This window comes from Papaver somniferum, chromosome 5 (assembly GCF_003573695.1).
Source record: "Papaver somniferum cultivar HN1 chromosome 5, ASM357369v1, whole genome shotgun sequence".
Classification (NCBI taxonomy): domain Eukaryota; kingdom Viridiplantae; phylum Streptophyta; class Magnoliopsida; order Ranunculales; family Papaveraceae; genus Papaver; species Papaver somniferum.
Window position 1 is genome coordinate 86,927,823 of NC_039362.1, and position 8,328 is coordinate 86,936,150.

Consider the following 8,328-nt stretch of genomic DNA (forward strand, 5'->3'; position numbering starts at 1 on the left):
CAAAACAATGTCAAGTAGAATTTTATTTCAAAAGAAACATGTTATTATTCTGATCACAGTATTTACAAATGTATCACAGCTTTACCAGAAATAATACGGGATACACTTACAACTGCTTTAAGTTTTAAATTATCAGTCAAATGAGGACCAAACAAAAGGACAGAACCTTTCTCAACTGTATACTAACAAAAATGGCTCAAATGAAATCAGCTGCTCATCGGATACAAACTGGTCTCCTAGAACAAAAATAAACTCAGTAATTACTGTGCAACAACTGTTGGATGGAATGAATATCTACCCGTGATATCACTAACAGTTTGGAACGTGCATGACAGTACCATAGGGTAATAGAAGAGATTACCATACTACAAATACTGGTAACGTCTTTGGTGGTCATAGTAATCCAACTCCTCTCATTTCGTCGTGACCTCGCTTTTACATACAAAACCATCATTTCGGTGCCTGCTCATGTTGCAATATAACAGGAAGCAAGTATTTGGTAAGGAATAGAAATTGATTTCCTTTTTTTTTCTTCTGCCAATAGTTTCTTTAGTAGAACCCAAACTACAAACAAAAAAATATCTAAGTGAGTCAGATGCAAGAAATTGTTCGAATCTTTTTGAACCGGAGGGAGTAGTTCATCACTGCCTTTACATCTACCCCATGAACTCAAATTTTATGCGACCAAAAAAATCCCACATTTTGTTCCTTCCATGTCAGAATAAGAAAATCAAAATCAACTCCAACTTTTTACGCCTTCCGCTCAAAGAAGATGTAATATTCTCTCATTCGATAAAGAGACCAACGACACTGGCAGCATCCACCCATGCTCATGTGTTCCATGGCTGTCAGTAGAGAGACGTTTGACATCCATGACTTATGCCTTATGTCTTCCATCTTAGCCTCACTTACCATCGAACTTGTTGTTTTCGTAGCATTTGCTGAGTTACCATGTTTTACAACATGTGATGTTTGGTGACCTAGCATATTGCGAGGAGTAGTTTTTCTCCACGAAACCAATAGTTGCAGTTCTCCTTTGATAACTCTCTGAAAACCTTGTCCACTTTATGAGGTTGTTGCTCAGGTGGAGGCATATCAAGACCCATCAGACATGCAATAACACTGGGGGAACGTCGTCCGGAAATTGATTTCCTTTCTCGTCTTCTGCCAATAGTTTCGTTATCCATGTTCCACTATTTCTCCTAGTCGAACCCTGTCTCAACTCAAACCCACAAAAAAAAAAAAATATCAAAGTGAGTCAGATGCATGAAATTAAAGTTTCTTTATCCATGTTCCACTATTTGGTTTTTTCGTTTACTTTTCCATAATGTATTATAAGGATACCTTGCACACACACTTAAGTAGATTAAGCATAACATTGAAGTATCCAACTTTGAACACAAAAAGAAAGAATGAGATGCGAGCGTAACAAAATCAACATTAAACAATAAAAATTTGATGTAAAGAATAAGAGAAAACACACCAAAGGAAATTATGATTTTCTTAGACATTAGTTCTTGATGGTTTGATGATTTCTGGTCTAGATATCATACTAAGTTACTAACGATCAACGAAGAAAATGAATTCATAAGGAAACGCATAGCAATTTTTCCATTGAATGAAGAATTACCTGATTCTTCTGGCAGGGGAGATGCAGTGTCAATCATGTTCACTTCTTCTGATATCTGCGAGAAAAATTGGTTTCAAAACCTGTAGAGCCCAAAATCCAAGGCCTAAAATCATTCTCCAGCCGTTCTTCTCATTATTTAAGCCTTGTAAACGTGTCAGTTGGCCGAACAAAGTGGTCGATTTTGTCTGCAAAAAAAAAGCCTTCGCTTACAACATCAACATGTGCATGGTAGAGGGAACCTGCAAAACAAACAACCAAGTAGATCAGATGAAAAATACTAAGCTGCGAGGGAAAAAAATCATAGAAGAGAAGCAACATGGAGACCTCTATTAAAGTCTCTCATCTAAGTCTGCACCTTGTCCACTAAATCTGAAGTGAACCTTATTTTCCATTTAAATTTTTTAGAAGAAAAAAAGACCGATTCAAGATTAGCCATAACAAAATCCTGAAAACTTTTAACATTAATGTAGAGATAATACAGCTAAGAGAGTACACCACCTCTCTGCACCTCTAGAATTAGCTCACCCTTACAAACATTTAATTATCCATGATCATGTTCAACCTAGCTCCATCTAAGAGAGAGTACGCCACCATTTCATCAGATAAAAATTTACAGAAATAACGCCAAAGATCTCTTTTATTACCTTGTTTGGTCAAACAAACAACCAACAGAAAACATAAAATGAGAAAAATTAAGAAACAACGATTATACAAACACGATCAGCAAGAGGTGATGCAACAACAACCTAAATAAAGAACAATGTTAAGATTTGCAAAACTCGATTTATGCATAGTAAGACCTGCAAAAAAAAGGCCTTCGATATCACAACAATATTTGCAAGAGTGATTTTGATACCTTCATATATTGCTTTCCGTATGCTTGCTTACAACAACAACATGTGCATGGTCGAGGGAACCTGCAAAACAAACAACCAAGTAGATCAGACGAAAAATACTAAACTACGAGGGAAAAAAATCATAGAAGAGAAGCAACATGGAGACCTCTATTAAAGTCTCTCATCTATGTCAGTAGAAGGACCTCCGAAGCAAATAATAATCAGAAAGACAACTAACAATCATCAAGTATTACCCTGGCACTCCTTCACAGAGGTGGAGCAAGCCATAATTACAGCTGCTGACTGCGTATGCACACCGTGATTTTCAATTTGGCTCCCCTATGTGTCAGTAGTTTCCAATTAATAAAATCCAACTACTAAATATCATAATTAGGGATAAACACTGATGTTAAACAGTTCAATTTACCTTTGGTTTTGAATCGGTCCATGACCTAGCTCCTTCTAAGCCTTAAACTTTACATTTTCGTTCAAATTAAGCAATTTCTGCTTTAGCGTTACATTTCTAGATTAATCCCAACTGTGAACCAACATTAATCGTTGTAACTAACAAAAAATAAAAAAAAAGAGTTAGTAAATTACGTAAGGGTTTTGAGCAGGAGTTGTCACAAAAGCGATTGACAAATTTCGGAAAATAGATAGAAGAGAGAGGACTGAGGAGAGAGTTACGTCGAATCAGGTTATTTAATAGACCAAACCCTAATCTATGATGGGTTTGGTTTGAGAGCGCCCACTTATAAAAAGTAAAAGAAAAAAAAAGAACACTCAAAGAAGAAATCTGTAAAAATCGTACCCGATGAGAAGAAAATGAGATCAAATGAGAACAGGGGTTTGAGGGCTGTGTATGTTAGTGGGAGGGTATTCAAAATCTCCAAAAACAGGAATAGAAACCCTACATTCCTCCGGTCCAATGCTAGACACCATTGTATGACAACAGAAAGGGGAAGAGAATAGATTGGGAAAAAGGAGAGAATAGAATCGCTTGAGACGACAATGAAAAGAGAACAAAAAGGAGAAAGATATTTATAATTAGGGTTCTGGTTGTGCGAGAAGCTTTTCTTTTTTCTTCTCTTTCTTTTTGAAGCATATTAAAACCCTGGGTATTGATCACTTACCCAATTAGTTCGTCAAAATTTACCGAAAATATTTTAAAATTCTTGATTCCTATTGGTCAGGGACCAGGAACTCTAAAATTCAAGCTTTTGCCCTAACTTTCAATGTGAGGCCAGCAATTTGTACTCAAATTATATATACAATGGACGTTGCTTATGAATCGGTTCTAAGTTTAGCATTATGAGATAAAATTCTTGCAGGGTCTTGTATTCTAAGATTGAAATATTCTGTGATTTCTAGTCTTTGGATTCATTTTAGATATTTACAAGGTTTTTCTGAGTTATATTATCCCGAGTCATGTTATTCTGAGTTGTTATGGTACCCATCACAATTTTGGAATTATAGGATCAAGAACCCTTCAGCGAAATCGAAAACATATTGGTATTTTATAGGAACAAGAACCCTTCAGTGAAATCGGAAACCAATGAGAGTGAAAATTTGCATAACAATAGAGTAAGATCAAGTTGTATTATCATGCCTTGTCATGCTTTGCATATATGGCATAGTGAGATTTCTAAGATATGTTCAGTTCCTTCTGTTCATATGGGTGATTGCGTTGCTAAAGAACTCAAAGAAGCAAATTTAAAGCCACTTGAAGCTGGGAGTAATTTGAGGTTGGGAGGTGTAGATACCCCAAAATTAGGAGAAGATAGACCACATGGGTTCAACAGGGTTAGAACTAGAGCTGAACATGGTTTCGGTTTTTCGCTGGAACCAGATCGAACCAGATCAATTAGGAAGAAACCAAACCGAACCATTTACTGATGGATTGGTTATGGTGTAGAAAATGGAAAATTGATAGTGTTGGTTTTGGTTTGGTTTGACCTTTAAAACCGAACCAAAAACCATTGGAAAACCGATTAATTTTTAAACTTAGTTTCTATAGTTGATTTAAAGTATTAGATTCTACCCATTGATTTAGAGGATAAATAGAAACCCTAAATCTAATCTTTCATTATGATACTCTCCCTCTTTCTCTTTCTCCTTCTCCACCCCCAACTACAGCAGCCACTGCTGCTACTCGACTTTCTTCTTTCCGTTTTCCTTCATTTTTATTTTTCATTAACTAAATTAAGATATATGATATATCTTCTTTTGATCTCTAGATTTAGAGTAAGCTTTAACTATTCTTGATATTCTTTTCATTTATTTTTTGTCTGTAAATTTTTGTAAACCAATACTATCTACAACTACGATTTTTTTTTCTGTAAATTTGTGTAATTTTTTTTTGGTTTGACATAATTATTGGTTAACCAAAAACCACTGGGACAAACCAAAACCGGCTGGAACCATTTGAAAACCGAACCAATGGTTAATGGATTGGTTTGGTTTAGATTTTTAGAAACCGATAATATTAGTTTCGGTTTTGGTTTGGCTAGAAACCGAACCAAAACCGATCATGAACAGCCCTAGTTAGAACAAGTCAGGTGTGGCTTATGCAGGAAGAAGGGTCAGAAAAGTAGGTTATTCCTTTGTAAAGGCAAGAGCAAGTGACGGCAAGGAGAGACGTAGGAATGTATGAAGACAGGAAGGGTGACAGGCACATAGTGAAGTCGAGTAGTCTGCACCTGCTCGAGTGACTAGTATGAGCAAGATGGGAAGATAATGAAATGTAGCTGTAGCTCATGTGTTTTACATCCACACAAGTGAACGCCAGGAGTGTACATGGCAGGTTACCACAGACAGAAGAGAGAGGTAACACGTACAGGCATGAGGCGATGACGAGTCAAAGGGAATATTATGATTTTGAATACATGACTGCTGCTTACCCTGGATGTGCAAACAGTCAGTTAGGGGACTTAATGTAGATCCTGTTGGAAAACGATTAATAAAAATTTATTTTTAATGGCTTTAATAAAAATAATAATTTATTGTTTTTTTTTGTGAATGAAAAACTTATTAGTCCCACATTGTGGAGTTTCCACTTCTTAAATTGTTTTATTCCATTAGATAAAGAAATTCACTATTTTTGTAAAATCTATGGGAAATGGGTTGCTTTATATTTTAAAGGGACCCCTAAGAGAAAATATTTTATAGCGTTTCTTAAGAGTTCGCGATTTTCCTTAACGGTTTTTTCGGAGTTGCCAAGCTCAAGTTGAGCATCTATTACATATGCTAGTAGTAGGGTGTTTTATCATGGAGATATCCGTCCTGTGAGGGCTATAGTATCACTCTTGAGTGTAGCCGGGCGCTAATGTCTTAAGGGCAACGTGTTGAACACGCGACTCACTTTGTTTTTCCAAAGTTTTGCCTTGTTGATGTTGTGGAGATATGAGAAGCTCGTTCGTTTCGTCAATCGATCAATTCCATTATGAAGGAGCTAAGCATCAATAACTTTTGCTTATTTGATTTTTTCTTTATTTCGATTATTGCACCCAACAGGAATTTGTAATAATCGAAAATGGTTGGTTGGTTTGTGAATCATGGATGTTAATTGTGGAGTGAAAAACAAAAACAATTTTTTGGTCAGCTGTAGAGTTTCGAGATTATCTCTTAACCTAGAAGGAATTTAGATGAACCCTTTTGACACAACGTAGTAGACATCCTGATAGTTACCCACGTAAAATTTCAGAATTTTTGGAGTTGTAAAAGTATTTTTTTGATATTTTATAAAACAGACAAATGTTACTGAAAAATTCTGACGGGCAAACTTTTGTTGTTAACTAAAGTATTTTTTATGGGGTAATCATGAGTTTTTTGATATGGTGGTTCAAACGAAGTTTGTAAATCTAGATATTATCTTCAAAACTCATATTTTATCTTCCGTTTCGGAACTAAGGTTTGTGAGATGTGGTGTATTAGGTGATTGAGAAATTACCGTGTCCGTGGTCAGAGTATAAATGAAGATTGTGACATGAAATTGAAAAGGAACATGGTTACCAGGCGCATGTGGATGAACACAAGTGTTCCAAAGCTGACAAAGGCGGGAATATCAAACACAACTCTAACTGTAGTCTTCATAAGAAAGGTATGTTTCGTAAAACTGAATCCAGCGTTACTTTAATTAAGGGTGATTGTTATGTTTGTAAAATTCCGGGCCATACGGTAGTAAAGTGTAGATAACATAAAACCTTAATAAGTAGAAAGTTAATGCTAATTTAGTTGAAACAAATTAGAACGAGTTCATTGACATGATTGTTGTAGTATTTCGATTGCGGTAAATAAGGGTTCGTTGCTCGGACTTGTAAAGATTTAAAAACATAAAAATATATACAAACGTTTGTCACAGGATCAAGAGACACTAGGACTCAGGATTCCACCATTAATCATTCACACAATTCATATATTTATTCGAAACAATTATAGCTCAAATCATAAGGACTCTCATTCTTGCCAAGGTAGATTTTTAGAATATTTATTGTATATCACTAGCATGACGCATCAAAAGCACTACGACCAAGCATACATCATCATACGATATCAGAACCAATTAAGAAAAATCATAAATCGATTAATAAAAAGTGCAAGTAGTCAAAAAAAGAATTAATATAATTATCATATGCGTAAAGAACGGCTTCCTCCATCATCCCAGTGTTGGGGTTTAGCTAATCATAATAATCATATTCTCAAAATATATTTGATGCTCAAAGTATGATTAAAAGAGTTAAAAATTATAAAACATTGTTTCTAAGACTCACAGAAGGCGTCCAGAGAAGAACGACAAAAGGTAACTGCAGCTAACTGCGACACTTCGCTGATGCTGTTGACGCTGCTGAAAATAAGCCTGCTATGGTGAGTCTGTTCTTCGTGTTCTTGAAGCTTTTTAATGGCAGCAGCAGCAGCAGGTGAACATTGCTGTTTTTCCTTCTTCTTCGCTCCTCCTGGCTCTGGCTCGACCCCAAACTCTTGATAAACCTTCTCTAACTTCTCTCCACCTCTTATATACTTCACAGCTCAAAGAAATCCCGATAGAATCTCTTTTTTTCTTCTCTGCCAGTTACGGGTTTCTATCTTCTTCTCTCTTCTGTACGCGTCTGTTAGCTATCCCATTGCCACAAAACTCTCTCCTGACTTGAACAAAACTAGATACATGTATATCCAGCGTGAAAGTCTCCTAAAAATTTCTCACAAAATATTTGAACGTGAACAACAACATACGTGTCCTGTTTGGACTTTGATTGCTTCTCCCGGTCATTCCAGCCACTTCTGGCCCTTAAAATCACCCCTGTTAGCTTCCTATAAGTCCATAGAGTAAGCCCAAACATTTCCAGCCCTTTAATCGCACTATAGCTCCTTCAAAAATTCCGATCAAAAACTGCCAGTTAACAAACTCACTTTCCCGCCAAAACTTCATTTGAAATGTGAAGAAGAGATGCACCTATCCAGCTCCGGTTTCCCTTTAGCAGATGCCTGGAAATGGGTCACCCCTTAGTAATTAGGTTACCCCTTATCCAAAATCGAGGGTCCGTATAGTGAGTTTTCTGGGACATTTTCCGCACTTTTTCGGGGTTCCTCCGGGGTATTTCTGAGGTGCTTCCGGTACTCTATCAACGGAGGTCCAAACGCCGCATTTTCAGCCAATTTCGCCGCAAAACCTTATTCTTCTAAAAACACCTACAAATAAATAAAATAACCAAATAAGTATAGAATCGAGCACTAACACTGTATACAATTGAGATATATTAGACACATAAATGCGTCTATCAAATACCCCCAAACTTATTATTTGCTAGTCCCGAGCAAATCAAAACTACAAAATAAAATCCTAACTCATTGTCGCAGGCATCGTCG

The 8,328-nt window shown here is 36.3% G+C and overlaps 1 long non-coding RNA gene across 4 annotated transcripts; it reads right to left on the reverse strand.

Annotated features, from left to right (window-relative positions):
* Window positions 1-10: 10 nt before the first annotated feature.
* Window positions 11-3,520, reverse strand: LOC113282121. Of its 4 annotated transcripts, none has more exons than XR_003326584.1 (6): window positions 3,278-3,520; window positions 2,894-3,030; window positions 2,721-2,805; window positions 1,955-2,547; window positions 1,631-1,869; window positions 11-1,213 (listed from the first exon to the last, which is right to left on the reverse strand). It is a non-coding gene; the product is annotated as an uncharacterized LOC113282121 (long non-coding RNA). The 4 variants fall into 4 exon arrangements; XR_003326583.1 differs by having other exon boundaries at window positions 13-1,213; window positions 2,487-2,547; XR_003326582.1 differs by having other exon boundaries at window positions 1,631-2,547.
* Window positions 3,521-8,328: the final 4,808 nt, after the last annotated feature.